We start from the raw sequence: 27,079 nt of genomic DNA on the forward strand, positions 1-27,079 counted from the left end.
AGTAGGTTCCTTTTTCCCCAGAGTGCCCTGAGTCTTTTTTAATGAAGCCTTCAAGTGCAGCTTTAGTAACTCGCAGTGGATATGTTGACGTTTTGAATTAATTCTGGTGTGAACAGTTCAAAATGGCGGAATCCCTCATCTGAGCTCTTTTATATTTTATATCTTGTATATTTTAGTTTCTTAGAAACTCCCACCCCTACCAAAACAAAAATACACACCACCCTTCCTATACTGTACCTCTTGCCCAACTAAGAAGAAAATGAAAGCATTCAATTCTCCAGTACTGGCTGAACTGGCCACTGTGGCAGCAGTGAATGGAACAGGAAGCTCTGAAGATCCAAACTCTCAGATGGCCATTATGCAGTTTCAGATCTCGTAACTGGGCTTCATCTCAAAATGCGCAACAGGACCAAAACAGGCCACTTGACTACAGTGCTAACGGAGTTAGTTCGCAACGCAAGGTGGTCAGTCAGGAAAGCCATTTCCCGCAGAACGGGCTTTCTAGATTCAGGATAATCTGGTCGGAGCCTTGAAAAGAGTGGTTTCCTAATCAGACACAGCCGGACTTCAGATTGGAAAGAGCACACAGGATATACAGCATGTACAGTAGATGGTGAAAAGCCCACAAGTTTTTATTTTAAAAGTTCTCGGGTGCTGCATTTGTATCTAGACTGCAGGTCTGACCCATGCCATGCTCCACGCAGGTAAGCAGTCCCAGTTTATCACACACAGGATGTGGAGGAGTTCATCCTCTCTGAAGGGCCTAACTCATCAACGCAGATGGAGTAGAAAAAAGGAAGAAAAGACTCATCTCTTTCAAGGACACTGCTGGTATCTGCACAATTCCTCTATAGTTGTGATGCACGTAGGATCATGCAAGATCGGACGTAGTTGTGCTGGAGCTTCTCTTTATTTTCTCTTTTTAAGGATTCTTTATATAGATCTTTATATTAGCTGTACATATAGTTCAGATCAGACCTACGCTGCTTTTTTGTGTGCATGCACTGCATTTCTTCAATGCAGCCAACTGACTTTGGTCAGTTGATGGTAGATCAGTCTCTTTTTGCACTATAGTAATTCAGTAAAGCACTACAGTACAGTAATTCAGCAACACTTACTGCATTCATTCTCACTGGATGTTTATTATTCAGAGTGACACCTGACTCACTTGTATGAGGAGGTTATGCTAAGCTACTGAGCAGTAAGGTTAAGAATTTAATTTCTGCAGGGTTGTTAATTTATATCTCCAAACTTCCTTAGCAGTGGCAATGTGTACTTTATTCACACCAGACAGTATTTTCTTTTTTTTGGCACTGAATTTGCTCTATGAGATCAATTACTTTTATTTTGTGCTGGAATATATGTGGGCTTAATTCTCCTAACAAATATGCTGGCTGGAGCTTCTACAAAACAGGAGTCTTATTTAAAATAACAAGACCTCTGTACATCACTTTATTAAGAATTAAATTAAAGAATGAAATGGCACCTCCTCTTCTCAAGAGAAGAAACAGGCTGCCTGAAATGTACTACAATGGAGTCTGAGTCTATACTTATTCCAGAGGACAATGAACTAGAGAGACTGTAATATTTTAAAAATATTTGTTCCGGATACAAAAAGCACTTTTTATCAATTTATGCCAGAATATTTGAATGCGGCTTTTTATTTAATCTTTTATCCAAATTTGTGCTCGATCTTGCTGAGTTTGATGTGATTTTCGGTGCAGAAATGAAGTCATTAATCATATACTTGACTTGAAATTGAAAGAGGTAAGTGCCCAATATATGATAACTAGAGCATTAAGAAAGACTCTTTCATCTGGGTGTGGCAGATATATAGAAACCAAGGAATGTATTTTATTTTGGCTAGGCATAAATCATACGCAAGAACTGACTATTTTTGCGCCTCCCAAGTTATTTTTTCTGTGGTATTCAAAGCTGAGATACCGACTATATTGTTGTCAGATTGCTGTGCCAATTTCTGCATACTGTGCTGTTACAAAATGATCGAATATGCAACTGCAAGCTAAACATTAACATTTTTTAGTTCTGTTATTCTTCTCTCCCCACCTTAAGACTAGTGGGACAAAAAGGTGTGTCAGTAAGTTGAGTACGAAGTCCTGACTTGTACGTGTTCATTACAGACCCAGTCTGTTCACAGACAGATCCTGATCATTAGTATCACCACAGCTGAAAAAACCTTTGACTCTATCTTCCCATCCCCAATACAGTTATACACTTATATGAGGCTTTTCACAGCTCAGACGCATGTTGCTAGTGGAATCAAAACTTGCATAGTAAGTGCTTAAACTGTTTACCTTATTGGAAAGTGTAATTGCATGAACCTCTAAAGGTAGCTGTAGTATTAAGTTTTGATCACTTAGGGTTTAAGAGTCAAGCTGTGAGGGGCTTGAGTTTTTATTTGTATAGAAATTATTTCTGAGCAATTAAAATAAGAACTTACTATTAAAAGAACTAAAATATTCATCTTGAGATAAAAGTCCACGATTGCCGTTCAGATTTCTTAAATTCTTTGCAATTTTGTTTACATGGATCACTTCTAATTGATATTTATCTTATGCCTGCATGAGCTTACAAAGAATGCAAGGCATTCAAGCTGTAAATGTTTATCTAAAACAGGCTGCTCCCCATCTTGAGTTGGCTGTCAGTATATTAGTGGAATACTAGGAAACGCTTAATCTGATATCTAGCTTTTCAACATTTGTCATGCAGCTGAAATGCAGGATTCCTGAACAGACTTTCTTTATAATTTGTTTTTGCATTGGATTTGTATTACAATCTTAAAGAATCTATACCCACTCCTCCCTTGACAACTGGGAAGTGTTTCTGTGTTTGTCCCAGAGTCTTTCAGCTAAAGTTAATCACGATAAGTAGAACATTCTGAATTAGAAACTGAGAGATATAAAAGAGGAAAATCAAAAACATATTCATAAACATACTGAAAGGTTCTAACAGCAAACAGACACAGACTTTACAGACTTTAAAATATTGAGTGATTCTACTCAGATGTTCCAATTCCAACCGATTTACTGTTTTTCAGTTATGGAACATAAAAAAAATATTGAATAATGTTAGAAACTGATAAATGCAGCTTCTGTTAAAGACGAATGACAAGTAGCAACACTAAAATCTAATTAGTGAGATTAGCACTTTTGAAAACAAAGTGAGTTATTATGGATACAAGGCTTTTATTTCAAAATAAGGACCTTAAGACCATTGATAGGACTGCACTGCAATGCTTATTTTCACAATTTAACAAACAGACAAAAGTGATTACAGTGCTGGCCTTGTAAAAACGACTTTGCTCTCTGAAGGCAGGATCTCTCTGATGCTCTGTTACTCCAACAGCTTCAGGCTATATACATGTACAGTATTAAGATACTCTACCCTAAATACAGAGGAAGGCTTCTATCTTCATTAATAGAAGGTGTTTCATTTCAGATTAGCTCAGCAGGCCATAGATTACTATGTAATAATGGCTGGAACTGATCAAAAGAGTGCCGAACCTTTGAATGAGTCACATTACAGACCCTTTCCCGTCTTCATTTCCATGCAAAATGCATCAAACAAATCGCTGGGCATCTCCCTTTTCCTAATCAGGAAGCTCACTCAGAGATGGCAATGCTGGCAACAGCAAACTTTCCAGAAAAGCTGGAGAATAATATGGGCTTTTAATAGCCAGAACTTGAAATCAGAATTCTGGAGATAGCACTGTACCTTCACTAACGGCTGAAAATCAGCTGCATATATGGTTGAGCAATATGGTGATATACTATAGATACTAAACATATATATATATATTTGTACTTCACAATATTAAAAATAGAGGAAAAGATTATCACAAAAATTGTGGTGAGATATGTTGGAACATTTTAAAATAGCATCTTTTTTTTATTTTTTCATCCATATTCTCAAATGTCTCTCCAATTACTACTAATTTCACTAATTTCCTTACCTTGCTCGTGTCAAGACCTTAAGACATTTTCCATGACCTAAAATGCTTTGTGTAATTGCTAACATTTTCTTAACCGTATTGTGTCTATGAGCTAATGGCTCACAAAAATAATCAGGTTTCTTAATCGCTGTCTGCTTTTTCTCCTGTTGTATTAGTACTGTGTTCTGATCATGAGAACAGCCTTTATAAATGAAAACATTGGTTTGGATGCTGAAAACATGGTGAAACAGATGAAGGCAAACATTTCCTGCACATTTCCACCCTCAATGCCATGCCAGACTTTCCTTTCAAATGGATTTACTCCGAAATGTTTTGCAGCAAACTCAACTCGCTACCATCATTGAGAACAACATTCAGTTCACTGTGTCATTCTAAACCATGAATATTCCTTGTGAAATATTTAGCGATATATTGACCACCCCAAGACAAATACTCACCCTTGCCGGTGGTTCTGACCACACACCCAAATGCAATACTGTTACAAACACCAACAAATATATCCGATGGATCAACTATTATGTTAACTAAAGCTTTGCCACACATAGGCGATTCCAGATAACTTTTCTTGTACCGTTTTCTGATAAACATCAAGAAAAAGAAGCTTCCGTCGACTTCATGTTCGATTCTGGAAACCAGGGCATCTGGAGGATACCCTTGTGAAACTGGAGGGGGGAACATGCAGACTCCACATAGACAGCACCACCGGATTTGAACCCAGAGCCCCCCTACAACGCTAGCCACTGCTCCACTATGCCATAAAAGCAGCTCATGCTTTTTAAATGCACAGTTAAGTACCACTGTGCCCAATACCTATAAACTTGCCTAATACCTTTAACCCGAGACCCAGTTCAATTCTTCTTGATGATGATCATGTGAGTTTTAAATTCGTCTCATTTCAAACACCTTCACGATGCAGATCATAAATGCCTCCAACGGGAATTAGGGGAGCACTGAATTAAATGTATTCGGAGGCCGCTGGAAGTGAAAAGTATTCAGTTATGCAGCTTTGTCTTGAAAACATGATACTCCTAACTGAATACCTCTTGGCGGGGCTAAGGTAACGTGATGCTTTTTACTCATTTCTCCAGATTTCTCCAGAGTTCGATTTCAGCCTCAGGCATCAATCTGTGTGGAGCTGGTGTAGTTTGAAAGCATTGGTGTGGGAGTTATCGGGATGCTCCAGTTTTCTCCCAACTCCCATAAACATGCTGGCCTGGCCTGGCCTGACAAGCTTCTCTGACTTGTCCCTTTTTCTGTCACCCTACCCTGCACTGTCACCCCATCCAGGGAGGGAGACAGCAGTGTGCTCTCAGTCTATGCCCTATGCTTGAGGGGCTATTGGGTGAAGGATGAATAGTGCTCTGTCCTGCTTCTGACATCACAGAAAAGATTTAGTGAAGTGCACTCTCTTCAACGCCAACATAGCTGTTATGATCTTCGGTATCTGTATTAGGAACTCAACACTTTCCCTGAAAGCAGATACACCACTTGCGAAACACCCCCCTTGTTATCCCTGAGCACTTTTTTTAAAAAGGATTTTAACTTTGAAATTGAAGTCGTTCGGAGACGGCAGACACATTGAGTCTTGCGAAATTGACAAAGTGCATCCCTCTCTGAAATGAAATGAGCTCTTCAAGAAAAGATCTTAAAGGGAACTACTGTATACAGAAACAGCCTTATCTCACGCCACACTAGGCTCCAGGTTCCTTCACCTGCCTGGCCATATTTGGTGTACACAGGTTTAAAAAAACATGAATTATAACTCCTCGGTTTTTACCAAAATCCCAGAGATGTGGAGAAACATAAATGCTATTTTTAACCCCGAGTAAAATTTCTGGCACATCTGGAAAACAACACAAAAGCTATGATAAAAAAAAGAATGCAGAGGCCAATGAGTCACGTCTTTCCTCAAAACCAGCATGTATCTAGTATTAAACTGAATTCCATTGGTTTTTTGAACATGGAAAAATGAAAAATCCAGCACAAATTATATTACAGTTCAAATTTAGCTGTGGTTTTACAAAACGTTTTATTTCATACGCGCTCAGATATCAGGATTTAATGACTGCTAGGGTCTAGTAGCTTTTAATGCTGCATGCAGAACTGAAGCTCACTGACAATTCCCCTTAAACTAAAACTGTGAGTCTAGAATGCACATGTACAAAACAATACCGCATATACTAATACATTTTCTAGTTAGAATTAAGTCCTAAGGAGATGTACCATAATGGAAGTATGCTTACACCCCATATAAAAAACACAAGATATACAGATTCTTTTAATCATAGTTAGAACCACAGAACTATGTAATCTAAAATTTCTGATTTCCTATGCATACGTTATTCACCACATTTTCAGCATTGTACTATTCTGAGAGAATATCTTCTGCCCGGATATTTTAAGTCACAGGAGTTGCTACTGTAGGTATGGTGCCTATTGGCAGTACAGTTGAATACTGTCCTCAGTTCAACAGGTATAAGAAAACCTCTTTCACAAGAAAACCTGTTTCAGTGATGACCACTGGGAGATTTGCTCAGAGACAGACACTTCCGTGAAATGCAGGGGTAAACATAAAGTGACAATGCAAATACACTACTGATAAGAAAAACTCATCATCAACATGGCATCAACAAGTGAACCAACTGCATTCTCCTGAAGGCTTGGATTCAAATCCCACACCTGGTGAGGTACCCCTGAAAGTGATGAGCTCTGTAAGGGTTGTTGAAGCCGATACATTGTCTTCCTTCAAGAAATGGCCAGAATCAATTAGCTACTAACTACCGAACAGCCCCAATGAGCTAAACTGCCTCATCCTGTTTGTAAGGCCTTATACAAGAAGTGAACCTGCTCAAATGTTACATCAGTGCACATGACTTTGCTTGATATTACAATATTTTTGTCTTGAACTCTTTTCAGATAACAGAACAGTTTTGCAATTTTTCAGAAGGAGAGCATATCGAGGAAGATGGAGACAGGGGTGAGAGGACAGGGAGGACAGGTGGGAGTTAGTATTGGAAATATTAACAAATGTTATCTTCAGGGCAGACTCTTTGAACAAGCACAGAAAATGCAAGCCAAACTTTAATTAAACATGAACACAAGCAGCACAGGCTGTCCTTGGTTAAAAAAAATCTTTTTCTCTTTTCTTTCTAACTACTCCTGCAGTTCTGCAAACAAAAAAAAAACCCTGCAAAACTGGGCATACAATGAAAGTACAGCACAGCTTTAAAAGAAAGTCACAGCATACTCACTGGATGAATCATGGCATGGCGCATCTGACCAAGGGGCTGAGATCTTGCTGCATTCGAAACCTGCAGAATTGAAGACAAAATTCAGTCCATTATGTTTCTCGGTTTGGGTCAGGCTGTTTTTTGAGCTTCTCTTCAAGGAAACCCACAGTACACTCGACAAACTGAGTGGCTACTCTGTTTATGTAACCCATTACCTTCTATAATATGAGCATACAGGACAAGGGTAACTTTAAATCTTTTTACAGCGCACGCTAAGACAATATTGACAATGAAGAGTCAGTGAGTTTTATTTTTCTTTGGTCCAAGTACAATGAAAATGAAGTAGAGACCTTTGGCAGACCTGCAACTTACATTTGTACCGTAATGTGTCCTAATTGCTGATGATTTGCCAGTTATATTCTTCTGACTTTCTTAACCTAGAGAAGCTGGCCTTCTGCCCTTGCTGGCTAAACTTCAGCACACGCAGAGATGTACAGTACGTTCCAAGAAATTGGATTTAACATTAAAAATCGATTAGGTGATAAAAACGTTGAACTCTCTTTCCAAGTTGGCTCAGAAGTACTCAGCTAGCCCGTATTCAGTTGTACATTAAACCTTATCATTACTGCTGGGATGATGGGAGTTCTGTCTCTGCCTCAAAGAATTCAAATAATAAAGTAACACGTGAGAATCACTTGCCTGTACCGGGTCAGAAGAGTCTCTCGTGTTACAGTACATTTATCAGAATAAATGGCCAAATACACACACGGAAAAGGGAAATGGCATTATTTTCCCAGCATTTACAGTATGCTTCATAACAGAATGTGTTTTATTAAAACAAGAAAGCTTTACTTTATTCTCTTAACCTCCAGTCCAAAGGTCCAAACCTCCAGTCTTTGTAGGTTAATTGGCTTCTGGGAAAACCGGCCCTGATGCGAATGTACTGTACAGTATGTGTGAGTGTCTGAGTCTGTGTGTGTCTTGTAATAGCCCGGCCTTCTATACAGGGTGTGTCCCACCTTGCGCCTGTTGCTTGCTGAGTTTTCCAAGGCTCTGACTTCCCTGCATTGGATGAAGCGCTTAGAAAATGGATGGATGGATGGATGGATGGATGGGTGATTTCTCCTTGTTCATTGTTCCCTTCCAATAATCTAGTTTCCTTCGCTTTCTTTCCCAACCTCTTACTCGGTCCCTAACACACCTATGGTTCCTCAAACACCCCCCCCCCAGAATAGTACAGACTAAAAGTTTTCTCCATTGTGCCTCAGTGTTGCTCTCAAGAACTAATCCCAAAGCTCATGAAACTCATACATAAGATTTAGGGTAACCAAGTTCATCATTTGCATATGGGACAAAGTTGGTGAGAACTCTGAAATGGTTATAAAAAAACAGATTTCAATTCCACTTTCATACGGTTGTACACAAAGAATGAATCTTCAATACCTAACAGAAAGGTCACATGGGAATGCGCCCTTGCCACCGCCGCCTCAGGTCGGCCGCTGGGGACTCGAACCTGGGCCTCAGGCGTCACACAACAGGGACCCGGCCAGTTGAGCTAAAGGGAGTTCTCCCGCCAGCCCAGCGGCTGCGGTCCCTGCTATCCACAGGGAAGGGCGGTGACGTCACCGCGCTGGTAAGCCGTCTGTGTTACACTATGTTACTTTGACCTTTGTATTATTATGCATTAAATGTACAGAAACTGAAAATATGTCATCTGCATCCAATGATGACAACTACAACGGAAGTCAGCTGACATTCTATGCTGCAGTTATCGCTCTTTGAGTGTCAAAAGTGATAAAGCCTTGAGATTGTAAGAAGATTCCCATGCCTCATCCCCACAGAAATACTGCACATCTGGAAAAATAAGATAGTCTGGTAAAATATTTAGAATTTCGTTGCCTAAAACCAGTACCCTTTATTTTTTTTATGCTTTAACTGTGTATCATCAGTAGAAATTATGAACTCTTTGAATTTCCTAGCAGTGATAATAATAATAAACTTTATTTTATATAGTGCCATTAAAGGTGGCTTCTCAAAGCGCTTTACAGAACAACAAATGAATTCAGCAACCCTTGATAGTTTTATCTAAACTTTCGATATTTAATCATCTGCATCAGCTCAAAACCTCAAAAAACAGAATTATGGGTGGTTCAGGGAAGACAAGAGAAATGTTTTATGAATTGCCTTTGTTAAAGAAAAGCTAAATCTTTGTACTCTCTCAAGGTCAATTTTGTTAACAAATGAGGAGCACAATTTCGTCCTAATATTAGATGAATTGACTGCAGGGATGTGTTATTTATCAGCTGGGCAGATCATTTTCAGTTGATACTGTTCTGCTTGGTGACTGTAAAGCTTTGCTTTCATGCTCAGTCTCTTGGTAGTCATTTCCAAGGTGGGTCAGAATTAATCTGAATAGTGAGATACTACAGGCAATTAGTCACTGGCTAAACTGAGTTAGCTGCTGGATCTATATAAAAGAAACAGACATATGGGAAAAAAAGAATTAACTGAGTTATTCACTGTTCTCCTGAGATATGAAACCGAACACAACTGCATACTGGTAGACTATAATAGGACTGGATCCAGTAGCTCTTTTTTTTTTTAAATAACAGCAAATTAAAAGACTTGTCTTAATTATGTTTATGCCTACAGCCTAATTAAGAAACTTCTCGTTTCTTTTCTTTCTTGATGAATCTGAAATGAATCTGAAAGGGGATCTGAAATAATCAAGTCTGTCTAAGGAAATCTTTATACAAATAAAAGCCTAAAAATGAAAAGTACATTTGTTATATTTCTACTAGACTCTCTAACAGTGTCTGGCAAGTAACAGGTGCCTGGAAGGGTACACCCTGGATGGGACGCCAGTCCATCGCAGGGCACACACAGACGCCCAGACACTCACACCAGGGTACATTTTCCCAGAAACCAATCAACCTACCAACTGTGAGAGGAAACCAGAGCACCGAGAGGAAACTCAAACACAGGGAAAACATACATCCCAGATCCGGAACTGGGCCCAGGGCCCCAGAACTGCAAGCCAGCCATGCTCGCCATGGCTGCCAATGTACAGTACCACCCCCTGTTTCCCAGCCCCTCTTGGCATCAGTCACTAATTACTACAGTTTCCCTTGCGCAAAGTCAGAATGGAAGCTGGGAGCCACATCAAGGTCATTCAGGGAGACACTCAATTGCAGTGACATCATTACTACTGCAGGGCAGTTATATCACCGATCGATAGAGAAAAGCTGTGCACAATGCCAATGAGATCATTTAAACAGCCTCAGCCTGCCTGTCTAGTGGACTTCAATTAAAATCCCTGTCTTTGTTTGCACTGCCGAACCATTATCAGTTGCACAAGCAGAGAATCAGTAAAAAATACTGTAGCTACAATAATATTTCATATTACCACCACTGCTGGCCACCACACACCCTGATTACATACAATTAATTAAAGCAAAAGGGACAGAAGTTTGACAAATACTAAAAAACAGCACTTAACAATCCAAAACAAGTTGACCGAATGCTGTTTTGAGAATTTTTTATCAAAAAGGAAATCATACTATAGCCAACAAACAGGCTATTTCATGAAACATCTACTACCGTGTCACAATGTCACGTGGGAGTTTCAGGATACAAATTCAAGTACACCTCTAAGCAGTTTAAACACACTCGGCGTTTGATTTTAAGTGTGTTCTGCTCCTTCTCGAGAATAGAAAAAAGCAAAAGGCCAAAATGGACCCAAAACCTCCTCAGGTGCAACATTAATATTTAACCTTCTTCTCCCACATTTTATCAGCATTTTGATTTGCAGCATCCATTTCATTAAAGCAACCCTTCAGACCTGACTGTGGGCACTGTGTTGCAAAACAAAGAATCAGGAGGCTCTAAAATAAAGAGATTTATATCTATATGTTTTCTACAATAAACTACTGTATGCATTTTCCCAACCTCACACAGACTGCAGAATACACTATATAGCCTGGAGGCTGCCTGTTTGAATCCGGGCTATACTGCTGACCAACTATGGTTACAATCAAAGCACTGCTAGAGTTCAGTGGGTTGGAATCAAATGGGGATTTCTTGGCTTAACAGAAACAGAGTTGTATCACCAAAAGCCTTATTCTCTGCTGGTTAACTCTGAAGATCTGCTGCCTGTGTCTCAGGACACACCAACTTGGTGATAGAGCCTACATGTCAAAGCAGAAAAATATTGTTGTTTACATCTCTTCCAAATCCTGTGTGAAAGATTAAAGTGTCCAGCTTGGAGGAATAACATCAGGCTAGTCTAAATCGAGGTTGTAAAATAAACAGAAATAATTGACAACTGCAAATGAAAAACGTCCCAGTCTCGGAGATGAACTATGCCACCCATAAGCACCAGTGTCAGGGGGAAAACATCATTTACTGCAAAGAACACTCTGATCCCGTAGGCAAGGATGTTACAGTGACAAGCCGCAACACGTTTTCAATTTCAATTTTCCAATTCTAGTGCTGCCACGAATACCAGAGCACACCGCTTAAGGATAAGCAGGTTTCTATTGCACATCTTTTGAGTAGCAGCTGATCCAATAACCTGTAGATATTCTACTGGCACACACATATAGCGCTTCTGCTGTAGATCTGCAGTATTATGTAAACTAACAAACAGCCCATATGTCTCTCTTGGGGGGGAAAAATCCAGCAGATGCACAAAGCAATTCAGTGAGTGGGGGCGTGGGGATATTTAGATAAGCTGGCTGTTAGAACATTAAAAGTGATGCATAGCATACAGGGGCAGGCTCCCAGTTCTTTCAGATGCAGACCTAATGTATTTCAAATTGATTTACTTGGATAGCTGCTACATCAGGAAAGAGCAATGGTAAAAGACCGAAGTCCATATTTCAAAGCAATCTTTGCGATGGCAGAGTTCAATTTCACACACCTCTATACTGTAAAGAAGCACTAACGTCTCTATAAAGCACTGCAGAAAGCTTACTTGTTTAGAAAGGCTTTTTATTTGAGCAATTTAAACCTATACAGACTTGGGGGTAGGTTATATATCAGAAACTGCTGCCATAGAATCACTTATAATGTCTGTTTCACATCTCCAGCGTAGAAGACACAGCACAAGTTCATCACCTGACTTGTCCACCTAGGGGTACGAACTGTACAAGCTGGAGCTTGGACCAGGAACCCCTGGGTGTCAAGATATTTTCGATATAATTCATCACCTTAATTTGTTTCTCAAATTCTTATTATATTTTTATTATCAGCCACAATAAATACAGTTTTAAGTGTTGCATAAAAAAGTAAAAACACATTAAGTCAAGCCAATATGTTTCCTAATGACTGCTCACACTGTTCTGAAATCTCTTCAGATTTTACTCCCTTTGATAATACAAATTTTGACTGAGAGCTTTTAGCTAATTCATTCTAACTGGTACTGTACCGTACGTTTTTGAAACCAATTCACATTTTTATTTTAGCTTTTTGTGTTTCCGAATCCAGGAAGCTAGAAAATGTGATTTAAAAAAAATGGGAAAGGTTTTTTCCTGACTGACAACTAATACTACAACCGGACAGCTCTCAAAGCTTTCCGATTCAGTGTCAGGATTTGCTTAAATCATGTTTATTTTCCAAAACTAAAAAAAAAAACTAATTGCAGATTTCTTTTCCACACCTAGGTTGTTTCTTGCTAAATTCACACCTTTAATTTGAATTATTTTCTGACATTCATGAGCATGCTTTCCTCTTGGGTAGAACGCTTGGAGAGACAGCCCACAACACCAAAAAAAAAAATGAAGCAGTAATTATTTTACCACAGCTCTGTGCTCCCTCATAAATCATTCAGACTTAGTATCTTGAGCATACGTTCATTACAGGTCTGATCTGGATATGCTTCCAGAACTTTTTATGTGGTTATGAAGGAAGATGGGGGCAAGCATTTAAAAAAAATATTGGAGTTTTAGGAGCAAAATCAGAAAGAACATCAAACACCCAAATTTTCTACACATGATGTCACATTACAGGAAAACCACAGATAAAGGGGGTCAATTAAACAAGGCTTCAAAAGATAAAGTGTCTCACCACATTGTCACAGTTTTTGCACCAGCAAAATACATTCTGCTCCTCTGCCTTAGATTGATTTGTGCACATGAATTCAAGGTGTCACTAGGAACACCTCAGGGACAAGTAGATATTTGGCACAAATCATCATATTATAGGAGTTCATTAGTGATCATTTCCTCCCTTCCTGAAGCATGTTCGTTCTTTAACGTCTATGGAGTACAAGCAGCGTCACCAGGCTATTTTACAAACGTGGTGCTTTGACAAACACTTTCCAGCCTTAAAGGGGTCCAAAGTCCAATGTCTCAGGAAATAGAGACAGGCATTAAAGCAGCAGTTTTCTTTCTGCTGAGTGCTATTCTATTTATTAAACACCATGAAAACAGTTCTCCCCTGGCATCTCTGCCATACCAGCTAACCACCACCTGCAAAGACACCTCTAAAGAAAATGCTTCTCAAAGCCGACTACAATGAGGACCACAGGTGAACCCATCTCTGTGTGCCCAGGGAGCTGATGTCTACTGACGTTCAGCTGTGCACTGGAATATGAACAGCTCCCACGTTCCTTGCTGTGCATTTCTCTGCTCTCAGCCTCCAAAGAACCTTTGTCAAAACACTTCCTTTTGAAATATTTCAGCAGATCAGTTCACAGTAATAACCTTAACAAAGGGAACTAACCACCAGCCTCAAACAGGCGATAAGAACCTGCTCAATGGGTTATTACTGAAAATGACAGATGAAATTAATCCGAAAAATTGGCCAAGTCTACTTCTATTTTGTTTCTTGTAGTAAAAGTACATTATTGAGTACAGGAGTACATCTTGTGCTTATGTTGCAATGTATATTCACCTTAGCTGACATTAAACCATATACTATTTTACTGTCCACTTATATCTTAATTGGATATTTATATGCGATAATAGGCACAGGTCTGTACATATTACTACCTATTACTACTGAGTATCTGAGGTCTGATACAAGAACAAAACTCTAACACTGAAAATCTTGCTGAAGACATGCTGGCAGCTGTTGACAGAAGGAGAAACAGACATTAGCTACTTCCAGTGAACATGTCAGAAGGAACCCCTCCTCTAACAGTCTATAAATAAGCCTCTACACTCACAGCATGGGAAGACACCTCAAAGACGAGACATATTCTCACACCACATTGAGAAAGTCGAGCTCTGCCCATCTAGGAAATCATTAAGGTTTCCCTACTTAAAAAAACATGCAGTTTTATCATAAGAATAATTAAAAGATGGAGACAAACTCCCCTTTACATTACAAATGTATGCTCTGAGCCAATGAATCAAACTGTATACCTCATGTGACTTTAGCCATAGGCAGGTCTAAAAATAATTCATAGTAGAAGTGCAAAAGAAAAGTTCTACAGTAGATAATTCATTTCTCTAGGTGTGACATTTAACCCATTTTTCAGTATTTTGATCACTTCACCTACACTACCATTTGAAACGCCTCTGCAAAAGATTTCTAAGGATAATAATTTGATCAGTTCTCAGAAGGGTGCCCTGAATATCCTGTAGGAAGAGATTTGTAAAAATATTCCAGATCATTAACATACTGTATATAACTTAAGCTCTAAAGCAAGGACTGCATGCAAGATGTGGTTATCACCCTGACTTGCTTGTTTTTGTTAGCAGTAGCTTTTCAAATGCAGAAACTGATCATGACATCTCAGAAAGCTGACTAGAACAACCCCTCTTGGCAATTTACTCTAGGCACCTCCCACTCTTTGTGTAAAGATATGCCTATCTACACTATATGTATGCCTAAAAGTACCAATCTTTTCATTTTTACTTGTGACCATCCTGATGTCCTCATTCTCTTAGAATGCAAATTTAAACCCTGCTCTGTAGGGCATTTTTGGGGATTTGGGATGCAAATGGCAAAGATGTTTTTCTTCCTCAGCCATAAGTTAAAATGTGTGAAATGGCTTTTTCTAAAAGGCCTGTGTTCCCAGGCATATGTGCAACTGAAACAAAATCAATGCTTTCAAAACTAAAAACAAACACGGAAAGTGTGGGTCTTTTTGGCACAGGAGTATTTGCTTTGTTCTGGCACTCTAGTGCATCAGGCAACAGAAACCCCAATGTCGCATTTATACAATGTTTTTGTTCTCTGTCGAATCCTCCTGTGGCATCATTAGCCATCCTTGTAGTCCTAACTTAAACAATCCCCAGCTCTGCCAAAAGACCAAACAAAGGTTTCCCTATTTGTATATCTTAGACTGCAAGACTCCACCGTTAGTAGGGCCATGTAAGAAGGCGATAATTAAAAACACAAAGGCATTTCTAACTATGAGAAAAGTTTGGAGGACATTCCAACAGGTCTGTCCTGATATCTTTTCATGTGCTCCGATACCGTGAGCACTTTGTCAAATGACGAGGCTGATTTGTGCTGTGAGGAAAGTCGAATGTTAAGAGGAAAATCTTGACTTAAGTACAAAATCCAGCCGAGCTGTGAATACTCTTTTCAGAAATGCTTGGTTTCTGAATCCAACAACTATGAAATGAGCTAACAGACTCTGGTCTACTCTCTTCAAAGGATTTGGGGGTGTCTGTATAGGACAAAGGAAGTTATATCAAGGAGAACAGGCTTAAATACAAATACAGCACCCGCACACAGTATATAAACTCTTAATATACCAGTGTTTACAGAATATGGAGAGAGAGCTCCTGATGCATTTAATCACCACACTGTATCCCATATTCGTTAATTCAGTAACTACAGTAACTACAACTTGCAGGAAATGGGCAATTAAACAACTTTGAATCAATATCAATGACAATCATATCTTAAAAACTATTTACTTCACTTTACAGATTAGCAAATAATCCTGTTTTAGATTCAGCACGTGGGCAATAGGTAATCGCATTCTCAGTTGACAGATACCTGTATGTCTACTGTTCTGAACTTCCAGATGCCTTGTAATGCCAGAAATAATTATATCCTAGATATATAATATGTCCTAAGGCAAGACAAACAATGCTAATCTCCAAGGCCAAAAATTCCAGTGGCTTGGACCACAAAAAAACAAACCGCTATCATTTAATGTTATTGCCACGAGGTAAGGAAGTGGAATACAAATTCACATTTTCATAAACACATTCTTGCACTCAGAACTAGACGGAGAGCTGTCAAAGTGTCGAGTTAGAACTACAAAGACTGTATAAGATGGTTTTCAAAAGCAATAAATGCCTGTGTGCAGATTTGTCTGAAACAATAAATCATTCTTTAAAGATGTTTTACAGGGAATTTTTTTTACCTTAATGTAAATACGGCTCTCTTACCTGGTACCAATGAGAACTTCCTTGGAAGAAGACTCAAGAGAAAAAGGTTGCTCAAATTAAAACACAAAAATACTTTTATCGCCTGAGAATTTCTAGACCCCATGGGCAACTAATACGAAGGAACATTTTTGCATCTGTCCAATTTTCTTCAAAGCTTTAACAGAAGTCTTAAGGGATGCCACACAGTGCATGTCAGGATATTTAGTCCAATAATTTGCAAGAAACCAGCCTCCATAAGAACAACAAACATATCAATAGAAAATATTCGGCAGTATAGATGCAGCTAAAAAGAAAGATGTATTCAGATACTGCAAGCATTGTAAAAATATCCCTCACATCTGGTGTGACTGACCTGACACATCTATAAGATTTTGTCTACAAACATTTCATTAACAAATGATTTTACATTAAACACGTTTACATTTACAAGTAGTTTTTAAATACAGTATAAGGATATAAGATTATTTGATCCGACGACTTCATCCAACTCTCTTCAAATACTGTAAGTCAGGACGGTATTGGGCTGGGTAGTATGAGGCACAACTCTCCTGTTCCTGGTTTAAAATGTACTTCTCCTTAATTTCCAGCTGTGTCCCCGATTCATGTTTCCCTGTTGATACTGAAGTCCACTGGGTTATCAAGCTCTTTGACATCAAAGAATGTGAACTCATGAATCGTTGAATGAATTCTAACGTAACGTCCTTTGCTTTAACGTCCACACTTTTAAATATTTATTGCCTGTACTGTACACAGCATTCTAAATAAAATTTTAATACAGTGTTGTACAATTTTAACACAACATCATTTGCTTTAAATTAAATGCGAAAACATCCAAGAAGAAGGGTTTCCACAACTTTTGCTAACCATGGATTTTATGACTAGGCAGAGGACCAGACACTACGAGCCATTTCATATACTCAGTGTCGGAGGTCTCTCAAAAAATAAATAGGAGCCCTTACAGAAAGTGTCGTGGGTCTGGAACAAACTCTCAAGCCACATCGTTAAAGATGCCTCCCTTGGGATCTGGATAAAACTCTCAGATCATAACACTAATACTAATAAAAAAAAACCATACAGCCTCCTTTAGTAGTTAGCAATGTGTCTCCTGCTCTTGTGATCTGTTCAAAGTCTCAGCTGACTAAAGGAGCATCAGACAAAGAACAGTTATTGTAGCTTTGTACACATACAGAACACAAACTCATTTAACAAAAGACACATTTGGAAAGGGAAATCTTTTAAAATGAAATATTCAATTGACACTTAGCAGATTTTACCAGCAATTAAGATTTTTCCAGGTCTGCACCTGTAAAGGTGACAGGATTATTTTTATGCCTGCAGCAGGTCATAAATCTGTTTGAAGAAATATGGCCCATCACTCAAACTGCATCTGCTCAAAAACTGTTTTAGAGAATTAACTCCATAAAAGGTAAGGAGCATTCTAGTGAGCATAATATTAACACCTGATTTACTGGCGTCTACTGTATATCTACATCAACGAGAAATTATATGTCTGTTCCAGATAGGTTAGATGATGCACATATTTAACTCTCTTCCAAAGAATTTACTTTTTTCCCCCAACTAATCATACATCTAATTCAAGAAATTACTTAATATTTGCTTCCCAATCTATTTTTCGTGCTCAGAAATACTACCCATATCTCTAACAGATCACTATGCCAATGTACAGTATACAGATTTGAACCGATGAACATGTACAGTACATGCATCCTGTTGGCATTGTGATACCTGAGCATTACAAAACAAGACACTGTGGGCAGTTTCAAGCCAAGCTGAAGGAATTCCTCGATTCAACCTGGTTCAATTGACAACTATTTGTAAACAAAGCAGTTAAGGCTAAAATGCAGTATTTAAAGGCAATTGTGTCATATTGTACTCACAAATACATGTAGTTCATTCTGCAAAACTGCAGAATTGGAAACAAACTTGTCTTTTCAACAAGATGCACAACGCCACACGTTTAGGAATTTCTGTATTAGAAATAAGCACTGCTAGTAAAGAATTAAATGCTTAAACACAGTGTCAAATTTCATTTACCAGAACTAGCCAGAATTATGGGCACATTTTCCACAATAACAATGTATGCCTTCTTGCTTGAAATTCTGAAGGTTATTTTTCAGATACAAGGATAGATGGTGTACTCATAAATCTCCAAATTCCTATGGAAAAGGAAGTGACTGCTTACTGAATTATAAATCTGCAGAGAGTTCACTTCTGCCAAACTCTTTTTTTTCCACTGCAGTGATCTGCAAGCTCTTTTTGGTTTGCATGCCTGTTTTTTGGCAACCACTCGAAGAAAATCTGGTCCCACCATATACAGTACACATCAAGATTTGTATAGTAAATATAAGTGTTCCCCTTAGGTACTGCAGATTGCCTCTTTGAACTATAATTACAATAACCAAAACATGGCATTGAGTAGAAATAGTCATATGTAAACTACGATGGTTTTTGAAAATGAATGGATGGAGGAACTTAGCTCATTTCAGAACTTGCAGTCTGCAGTCTCAATATTTTCTCTCTGGTTTCTCTTTTTTTTCTCTTGCATCTCCATTCTGCTGTGTGGGTCTACTGTCTCAGCTCATCTTCCACACAAAGGCACAATCTGCCCGATGTCAAATAAACCAACAGAGGACCGGCCTCCTCTTTTTCCTGTAGGAGCTTCGTAAAAAAACCTTTAGCAGTTGCAATTTGCACAATCTTAATCAAATGATTATTCTTTTCGTTACTGAATGTGCTTGACTGCAGATGCTATCATACAAGGGTTGTCCTTAGTCCCTTGTGCATGTTCTGTCCTTGGTTTTATCTTTATAAACAGGGTCCAGATGTATCTATATTTTAGAGAAAGGTTTCTTCTTCATTGTCCACTGTTCCAAATAAAGTTATTTTTTGCTCTTCCCTAGCATTTTTGTTAAATAAGAACTCAGATCTTGGTTTCCTACAGCTGCAAAAACCGATCTGGTTTAGGCAACAGCTAAAACGATGTTCGCACTGGTTCATTCCCCTGGAATCAATGGATGCTGGCCTTGACCATTATACTATATGCAGCCCTCTATAGATCAGATTGAGGGTTCTGGAGACAGAACAGTGGGGAGTATTCGAGACAGGATCAAATCCTTTTAGCTCAATACTTCTATCACGTCTGACTTTAAATTAGGACTCATTTGGTAGGAAACGCATGATGTTGGGGGAGATGCTGAAATGTATTTTATTATACTTCATCTGTTTTGGAAAAAAATAAGATTAATTCAGATTGATTCACAAAAAAAAGAAGACACTACTAACATCATCCTAAGACTGAGGCCACCCTAATCGTGACATTCTTGCTGATATGCCAACAGAGGATATTAATGGCAAAAACAACCTCAAACACAACAGGAACCTGCATATTTTAATAGTGTAATTTCTCAGCGTAACGTCTGTGCAACGTGACTGTTCTCATGACATGCAGTGCGGGCTGTTTGCATGTGTTAGTCATTACATGGGAGGAAATTTCAAACACATGGTCAACAGGCAGACATTAGTGGGAAGAAAGCACAAAACCGGTGAGAATATTTTCTTTTAAATCTTCAAAAATGTTAATTGCGTAGCGGGGTCAGTCCGGAAGGGCAGGGACAGTGCTCAGTCAGGGGTAACTAAGTGTGGCCTACAGCATCCGGATGACATCAGCAGCCTGATTTTCCTGAGTGCTCTGAGGGCACAGAGCTGGATGCAGCTCAGTGAAGCAGCCACTTCACATTGTTAATTAACAAAGCATTACAATATTACAGGGATAAAAAAAAACACACAGCGGAGACATTCACAATTTAAAAAAAAAAACAGAATATCTCAAATGTGGAATGAATCATTGATGAAAATACCACAAGAACACAAATATTGTTTTCTTCGTTTTAAGATGTTATTACAGCTTTGCTTTTTCCTTTAGGCTCACATTGCGAATGGAGGCTTTGGATGTGCTCCAAATACACCACAACGTCTGTCTAATTTGTAGTAATAAACATCTCTGTAAAGCGGCAGGTATTAAGCACAGTGAGGTTAAGAACAATTTTTATGTTTCATTATTTTCTTAAAACCATTCTTTTTACAACCTGATCACAGCGATTTGCTCTTGCTGCTCTCACGGGGTGTGATAATTGTTTTAAGTCTAGAAACACACAAAGCAAAAGCCTGTTATGAATTTCTTTAGTTAGTTCAAATATGTATTTTGTAGTTACTTCCATTCACTGTTCAAACAAACATATGCCTTACCAGCTCTGGTGCCAGTTTTATATTTGTGTTCAATGTGATGAATTTCATGTCCATCATTTTCAGTTTCTCAAGATACAGCCAAATATTTTTTTACTAAGATATTTTACTATCTTTTTACTGATTTACTAAGATGCATTTCATTTCATACCTGGGGCACAGCACTGTGGGTGGTTTCTGCTTCTCAGACACTGCTGTCAGTTCCACTGAGAATAAAAGCAAAGTTCCTGTGTAGATATATATAACTTCAATAAAACAAACGCTTTACCTTTTGAACTTTGCTGACACCTAACCACAGTGTTAACTCAATACTCAAGTTTGCGTAAAGCGATGAAAGAATACACAGCACCAAAGCTAAGCAAGCCTCTGCAGATGGCTGACTGAACTGTGGTAAAGGATTTTCTCCCTTCTGCGTCATTTATTGATTCGCAAAGGTGAATCTGAATGATTCCTGAGAGCCGTTAACTCCCTTAGAGCCATTTTAACGCCGCATGGATTAGCAAGAAAACAAATCAACTTGGATCACGCAGTCCACTCAATATATAAGGTGATCCAGACCTCTTCGCAGACATCACATTTCAGATATGGACACTGTGCAATTAAAAACCGCTGGTATTATCCCAGGAGTGTTCAGACACACACTTTAAGGAGTGTCTCCTCGCTCGCTGGCACTTCTAATATTAGTGTTCAAGTTATATTCTCAGAGGAGCTGCAGTGTAAAAAAGCACAGGCAGTTTCATGGTACTGCAACCTAATTCAGGAAATAGCATGACTAAGTCTATTTCTGCAGCGCAATGACTTGCGTAGCTGGCACCGTTACACAAAGCATACAGCGCTTTTCCTTCTGTTTGTATCAGATTTTTTTCGTTATTTACTTTTAATATATATGTTGTTAGTGTACCACGTGTTGGAAATCAGACTGTACAATCAAGTGTACAAAAATGCTGAAATACTTTTGGACAGAACAAAACAGATTACGGAAGGATAAAAAAAACAAATTTCTTACAGTGTCCTACTGTTTGAAAGTCACACTCTCCTGAGCAAATTCAGCATAGTCTACACAGATGACATAAGATGGTAAGACAATTAAACATTGCCACTTATTATGGCCTCACAGTCCTCATTTGAACATGCCATATTTCAAACTTGGAACAGAACTCAGTGCCACTCAGCACGTTATAGGAGCGATATCAACTCCTTGGAACCCAGACAGTGTAGAATTGTGCAGCTATGCAGGAGACTCAGATGTGCATGTCATACACGTATCGCAAGTGTTTAAGCTGTTAACAAACCAAGGCATTCTTAAGGAGTGCATAGCAGTGGTAGAAGTGAAATGAGGTGGTGGGCAGGGAATTACAATTCTGCCAACACTGTATCTGATAAAAAACAGTTATCTCCCACTCTGAAAGGTCTCAAGACCAGCTCAAACATTTCTGCTGGATGCTGGCCTCTGAAAACAAAGACCTCTCTACTTCCTGCCGTAAGTGTTGTACATTTAACACTTATTACATCATACTTTCAAAACACTGCTCTTTAAATAGCTACAACATTTCGACAAGAGATGTCAAAGATATTGTATTGTCAACTTAAAGGTTGTTTGTTATTTATAGGTTATAGTTAATAGTTTATATTAACTATATAGTTATAACTATAGTTAGTTATAGGTTAGTTATTGATCATATAATATACACCTGAATAGGACCTAGTCTCTAATGTGCTTTTGCACATATACTGTACAGTATACAGCCAAGTTAAATTATCTTCATTCAAATGCTAATCCAGTGGATGAACTTGAAAACGTTTCAGTGATTTCTAAGACACATATTGGACAGAAAACAGAGTACAGCTAAGGAGTAAGAGCTCACGACAGTATGACGGAATTAAAAGAGTACCACAGGGACCAGTATAAGGACCACTGCTCTTCTTAATTAGCATCAAAGATCTAGATTCCGGAACAGTTAATACACTAGCAAATTTTGCAGATGATACCAAGATACCAAGGAAACACAAAACGCAAACACCTGGTAGATAATATATAATGTAAAACAGGACAGGAGTGTCACATGAAGCATCTTATTCATTCTCTAGACAATAAGGGGAAACAATATGAAAAGCAAACAGAATGTTAGGATATAATGCGATGAACATTAATTTTGTACAAAGTACTAGTAAGACCCCATTTGGAATGCTACACACATTTTTTGTCACCACATTACACAATAGATAATGCTGCTTTGGGATTATTACAAAAGGAGTGACCACATACAGTACATGGGCTTAAAAGTAATGTCCTATTCTGACATATTGAAAATAAATTCAACAGAGAAGTCTGTGAGGGGACTTCTTTTTCTCCACCTACAAATTCAGTTTCATGTTTGTCTGGAATGAAAAGGGTTGTGGGAGATGTAATAAGGCTTTCTTGTTTGTGATGAAAGAGCTAACTGAATGATTGACTGGGTTTATAAGAGTTCAGGAAACCTACCATAAGAAATGTGCCATAGAAAGTCTCTTCTGCTCCCACTTAGATGCACAGCAGCTCTAAATTTGTACACGGCAACAACTGAATTGTTTTGCTTTATTTTATAGCCTTGTGTTGTGCTTAGACTTGATTTGTTTCAAGCATTTACAAAATGCTTCTTGTAAGCTAATGGTTTCATTTGATTAAAGTTGTTCACAGTGATCTATGCACTGTGTGAATTAGATTACAAGGCAGACGCTACCAACCTTAAAACATCACTCTTAGCAGGTTGTCAACCTGTTTGAATGAATTTCCCAGAACCTCAAGCAACGTGCTAACCATTCCCTCTGCCTCTACCACATTTAACAGCACAATAAGTAAGAAGGCAGTTAGGCCCTTTGGTCTGGCACTGTAAAGATCTGAACTCAGCCCCCAGAATAAGGCAGAGTCACTATCGAATATGCTACTAAAAATACACCCACAACACCACATCATATGTTTCATATTTTTACTGTATTTTAGAAAAAAAAATATATAGCCTTAATGAGGATTCTACTGTATGAACAAAATCTAAATTAAAAAGGCAAACAGAGGATGCACCTGTATACCTATAATCTTTAGAGGCAGAACACAAAAAATGTTTGCTCCATTGAAAATAAATTGTTTCGGAAACGATAACATAAACTGGGCAAATCTCCGAAACCCAAAATGAACTCAAGGGCCACTTAGTTCTCAGACCTCATTGCTGGCTGAGCAATAAGATACTTTGCTCATCCATTTCAGACATATTCTGCCCATATGCCAAATGGCAATGTGTCAGTCAGTTAGGAAAGCAATGTCCACACACATCCTTCTGACAATATCGTTAAAATATTGTGGTTTTCAGTATGGCAATATGTGCTGTGCACCTCCAAATATTGTCACCGTAAGTTGTTCCAACACAGAACATATTACACAGAGATAGACTGCAGGTGTGAGCATCACACTGGAAAGACAAGTGTCCAATGCCAAAACAAAGCCATCCTTACAAAACAAAAACATTGAATTCCTAGTTCCAGAAAAACAGCTTTGAAACAGCGGGTTTAACCTCACGGTTTGAGAGTAGGTTATATGATATTTATCCAATGAGAGGAAGATGTATGATATTTTTGGGACTAAGATGAATGATACTTATCCAATGAATCAAAAAATTAAATGACAGAAATCAGGGAAAACAAGAGCTGGAGAACACTGCCTAATCTAAATAGGCATTAACAAAGTAAGCGCATGTATTATCAGAAAGACAGAAAAACTTTCTGAACCTTTCAATATGGTTATTATGGTAAACCGTCTTCTTTTTTGGCTAGTTTTCCTCAGATGTTTTTATTATTATTCAAATTGTAACTCTACCCTGCGGCACTGGCGTCTGAAAGGAAACTTTTAAATATTCAAACCGATCATTGTACTGTGCTCTACAGCGAGACGATGCTTTCAGTGTCATGTTAACATCATCACAGACAGAACAAAGCAATTATGCCTATTTTTACCATCTCGATTAGTCATACAATGTTTTTTTATATCATGAAGCAGAGGGAAAGCACACACAGAAAAAAAGTGAAACCACAAACGCCGATAAAAACGTGAGGTCTGGGGTTCGGATAAGAGGGCGAGATGCAAAAAAAAAAATCTCCCTCTGTTTTTGTCTCAGTTATTCACTACCCAGCAGGCTCCATGTACTAAGCTCGCTGTAATTGTTTTCAGTTATTGCCTTTATCATTGTAAACTCTAAATGGCTTCAAATGACTGCTTTTATACAAGACTTCAGTAGTAATACAGTGTCATTATGGGTTTCTGCCGCGTCTTGTACTTCCTACTCTTGCCATTTATCTGTAGTCACAGGATTTAACAACTCAAAGACATGCCGCGGTGCAAAGCAGAGCATTACCAGAACCCTCTGACACGTTTCACACATCCTATAATGCACGTTTACGGTACTGAAGCTTGTGACCAGAGGAAAGCTGTGGCCATTTAAAACAACACAAGTTTTTATGATGTTCATTATTTAATGAGGAAAAGGAGAGCTTAAGTCACCTCAAGTCTGAGCCAACACCGTTGAGACAAAAATTGATATGAAATTGATACGGATATTGTTTGGAGAAACAGTTTGATTAAATTAAATTAAAATGATACAGTAGGATCATTTTTAAATACGGATTTGAAGGTCAAACCTCTTTCTCATATGCTAGAAAACAAACACTGCTGTAATGTGATATCAGAGGGGCACACTTCAAGGTGAATAAGAGTAAGGCACACTGGGCTACACTGGCGAGGCACTGAGTATACCTACAGTATACTCACAACCAATCATTTCAGCCAAACGTTGTATCGACCTGAAAATCACAACTGGTGACCACTGAAACTAAGCCTGTTCAGTACCTGGATGGGAGACCTCCTGGGAAAGCTAAGGTTGCTGCTGGAAGAGGTGTTAGTGGGGCCAGTAGGGGGCGCTCACCCTCCAGTCTGTGTGGGTCCTAATGCCCCGGTATAGTGACGGGGACACTATACTGTAAAACGGCGCCATCCTCTGGATGAGACATAAAAACATGGTCCTGACTCTCTGTGGTCATTAAAAATCCCAGGGTGTTTCTCGGAAAAAGCAGGGGTGTAACCCCAGTGACGGGGCCAAATTCCCCATTGGGCCTTACCAATCATGACCTCTTAATAATCATCATCTCTGAACTGGCTCCATCACTCTGCTCTCCTCCCCACTGAGTGTGTGGTGAGTGTTCTGTGTGCACTGCCGCTGCCGTCATCATCCAGAAGGGGGCTACTCACTGGTGGCGGAGGGGAGACCTCATTACCTGTATGGAGTAATGGGTTTAAAGCGCTTCAAGTGGATTGTCCAGAAAAGTCATACACATAAGTGTAATTATTATTAGAAGACTTCTTTACCAGGAAAAGTTGAAAAGAGCACCAAAGGATTCAGGGAAGCACACAGACTGGAGCAGAGAGAGCTTCAAATGGGCACCTCCCAGTAACCCTATACCTTAACCACAAGACTAGCCCCAGCTAGCCCGCAGTTGATCTGCACAATACACACTCTAAGGTGAAGTACAAGAACTCAGACATCAGGCACAGTGTTATTCTTTATTTGGACTATATTTTAACAAGTGTGCCAACGATGCTAGCCCTGGGCACCGTTGTAAAAGATTCCACCTTCCTTATATAGCACAAAACCCCGGTCCCACAAGTCAAAACTTGTGAAATGCGCCAGTGGGGCTCTCCGTCTGTCGAGCGCAACACAGGCCCTGATGCTTCCACAGACACGCACAGTCTGAATTACTCTTAGGGTGGAGGTGCCCTGCTTAAGAGGGCAGTTTTACGGTGAAATAACACGTGAACCGCTCATATTACAGTGCGCGACTGACCTTCATTGCACCTCCACCCGAGCAAACCGCGCGGAGCAAAGCAGGATTTCCCTTGCTCAGTCAATTAATTAAACACACCTTCTGCTACAGCCACCCTGTTCCAGAGCAAGCCCAGGCAATGTAATTAATCTGTCTGCCATATCGAGCAGTGACTCATCGTCAGCCTCAGCAGAGCACACACACTGGGGGGCTATACGAGCACACGCCTACTCCATTGAGCGACTGCAAGGAGCAGAACCGGGTGCAGCCAAGAGACAGGCGAGACGGAGGTGTAAGGCAGAAGGGGGCGATGGCGCGGCTCACTGACAAGAGCGCTGTCAAAGGCCCATGGAGGTAAATCAATGTGTGAGGTTACACGTCAAAAGCAGACCTCAAAAGAGGCGGGATAAAAA

The 27,079-nt window shown here is 39.1% G+C and overlaps 1 protein-coding gene across 15 annotated transcripts in view; it reads right to left on the reverse strand.

Moving 5' to 3' along the window:
* atxn1a (ataxin 1a) overlaps positions 1–27,079 on the reverse strand; it is a 153,057-nt gene that overhangs the window by 69,992 nt on the left and 55,986 nt on the right. For 12 of the 15 annotated variants that reach the window (XM_069195166.1, XM_069195169.1, XM_069195164.1 and 9 more), the window contains one exon: positions 7,225–7,284. The gene's annotated coding sequence lies outside the window, so the exon portion shown is untranslated. Of the gene's footprint in view, positions 1–7,224; positions 7,285–20,973; positions 21,029–27,079 lie in introns of all 15 variants that reach the window. The other 3 variants (XM_069195160.1, XM_069195162.1, XM_069195158.1) reach the window with 1 other exon arrangement.

Source organism: Lepisosteus oculatus, chromosome 10 (genome assembly GCF_040954835.1).
Source record: "Lepisosteus oculatus isolate fLepOcu1 chromosome 10, fLepOcu1.hap2, whole genome shotgun sequence".
NCBI classification, from domain to species: Eukaryota; Metazoa; Chordata; class Actinopteri; order Semionotiformes; family Lepisosteidae; genus Lepisosteus; species Lepisosteus oculatus.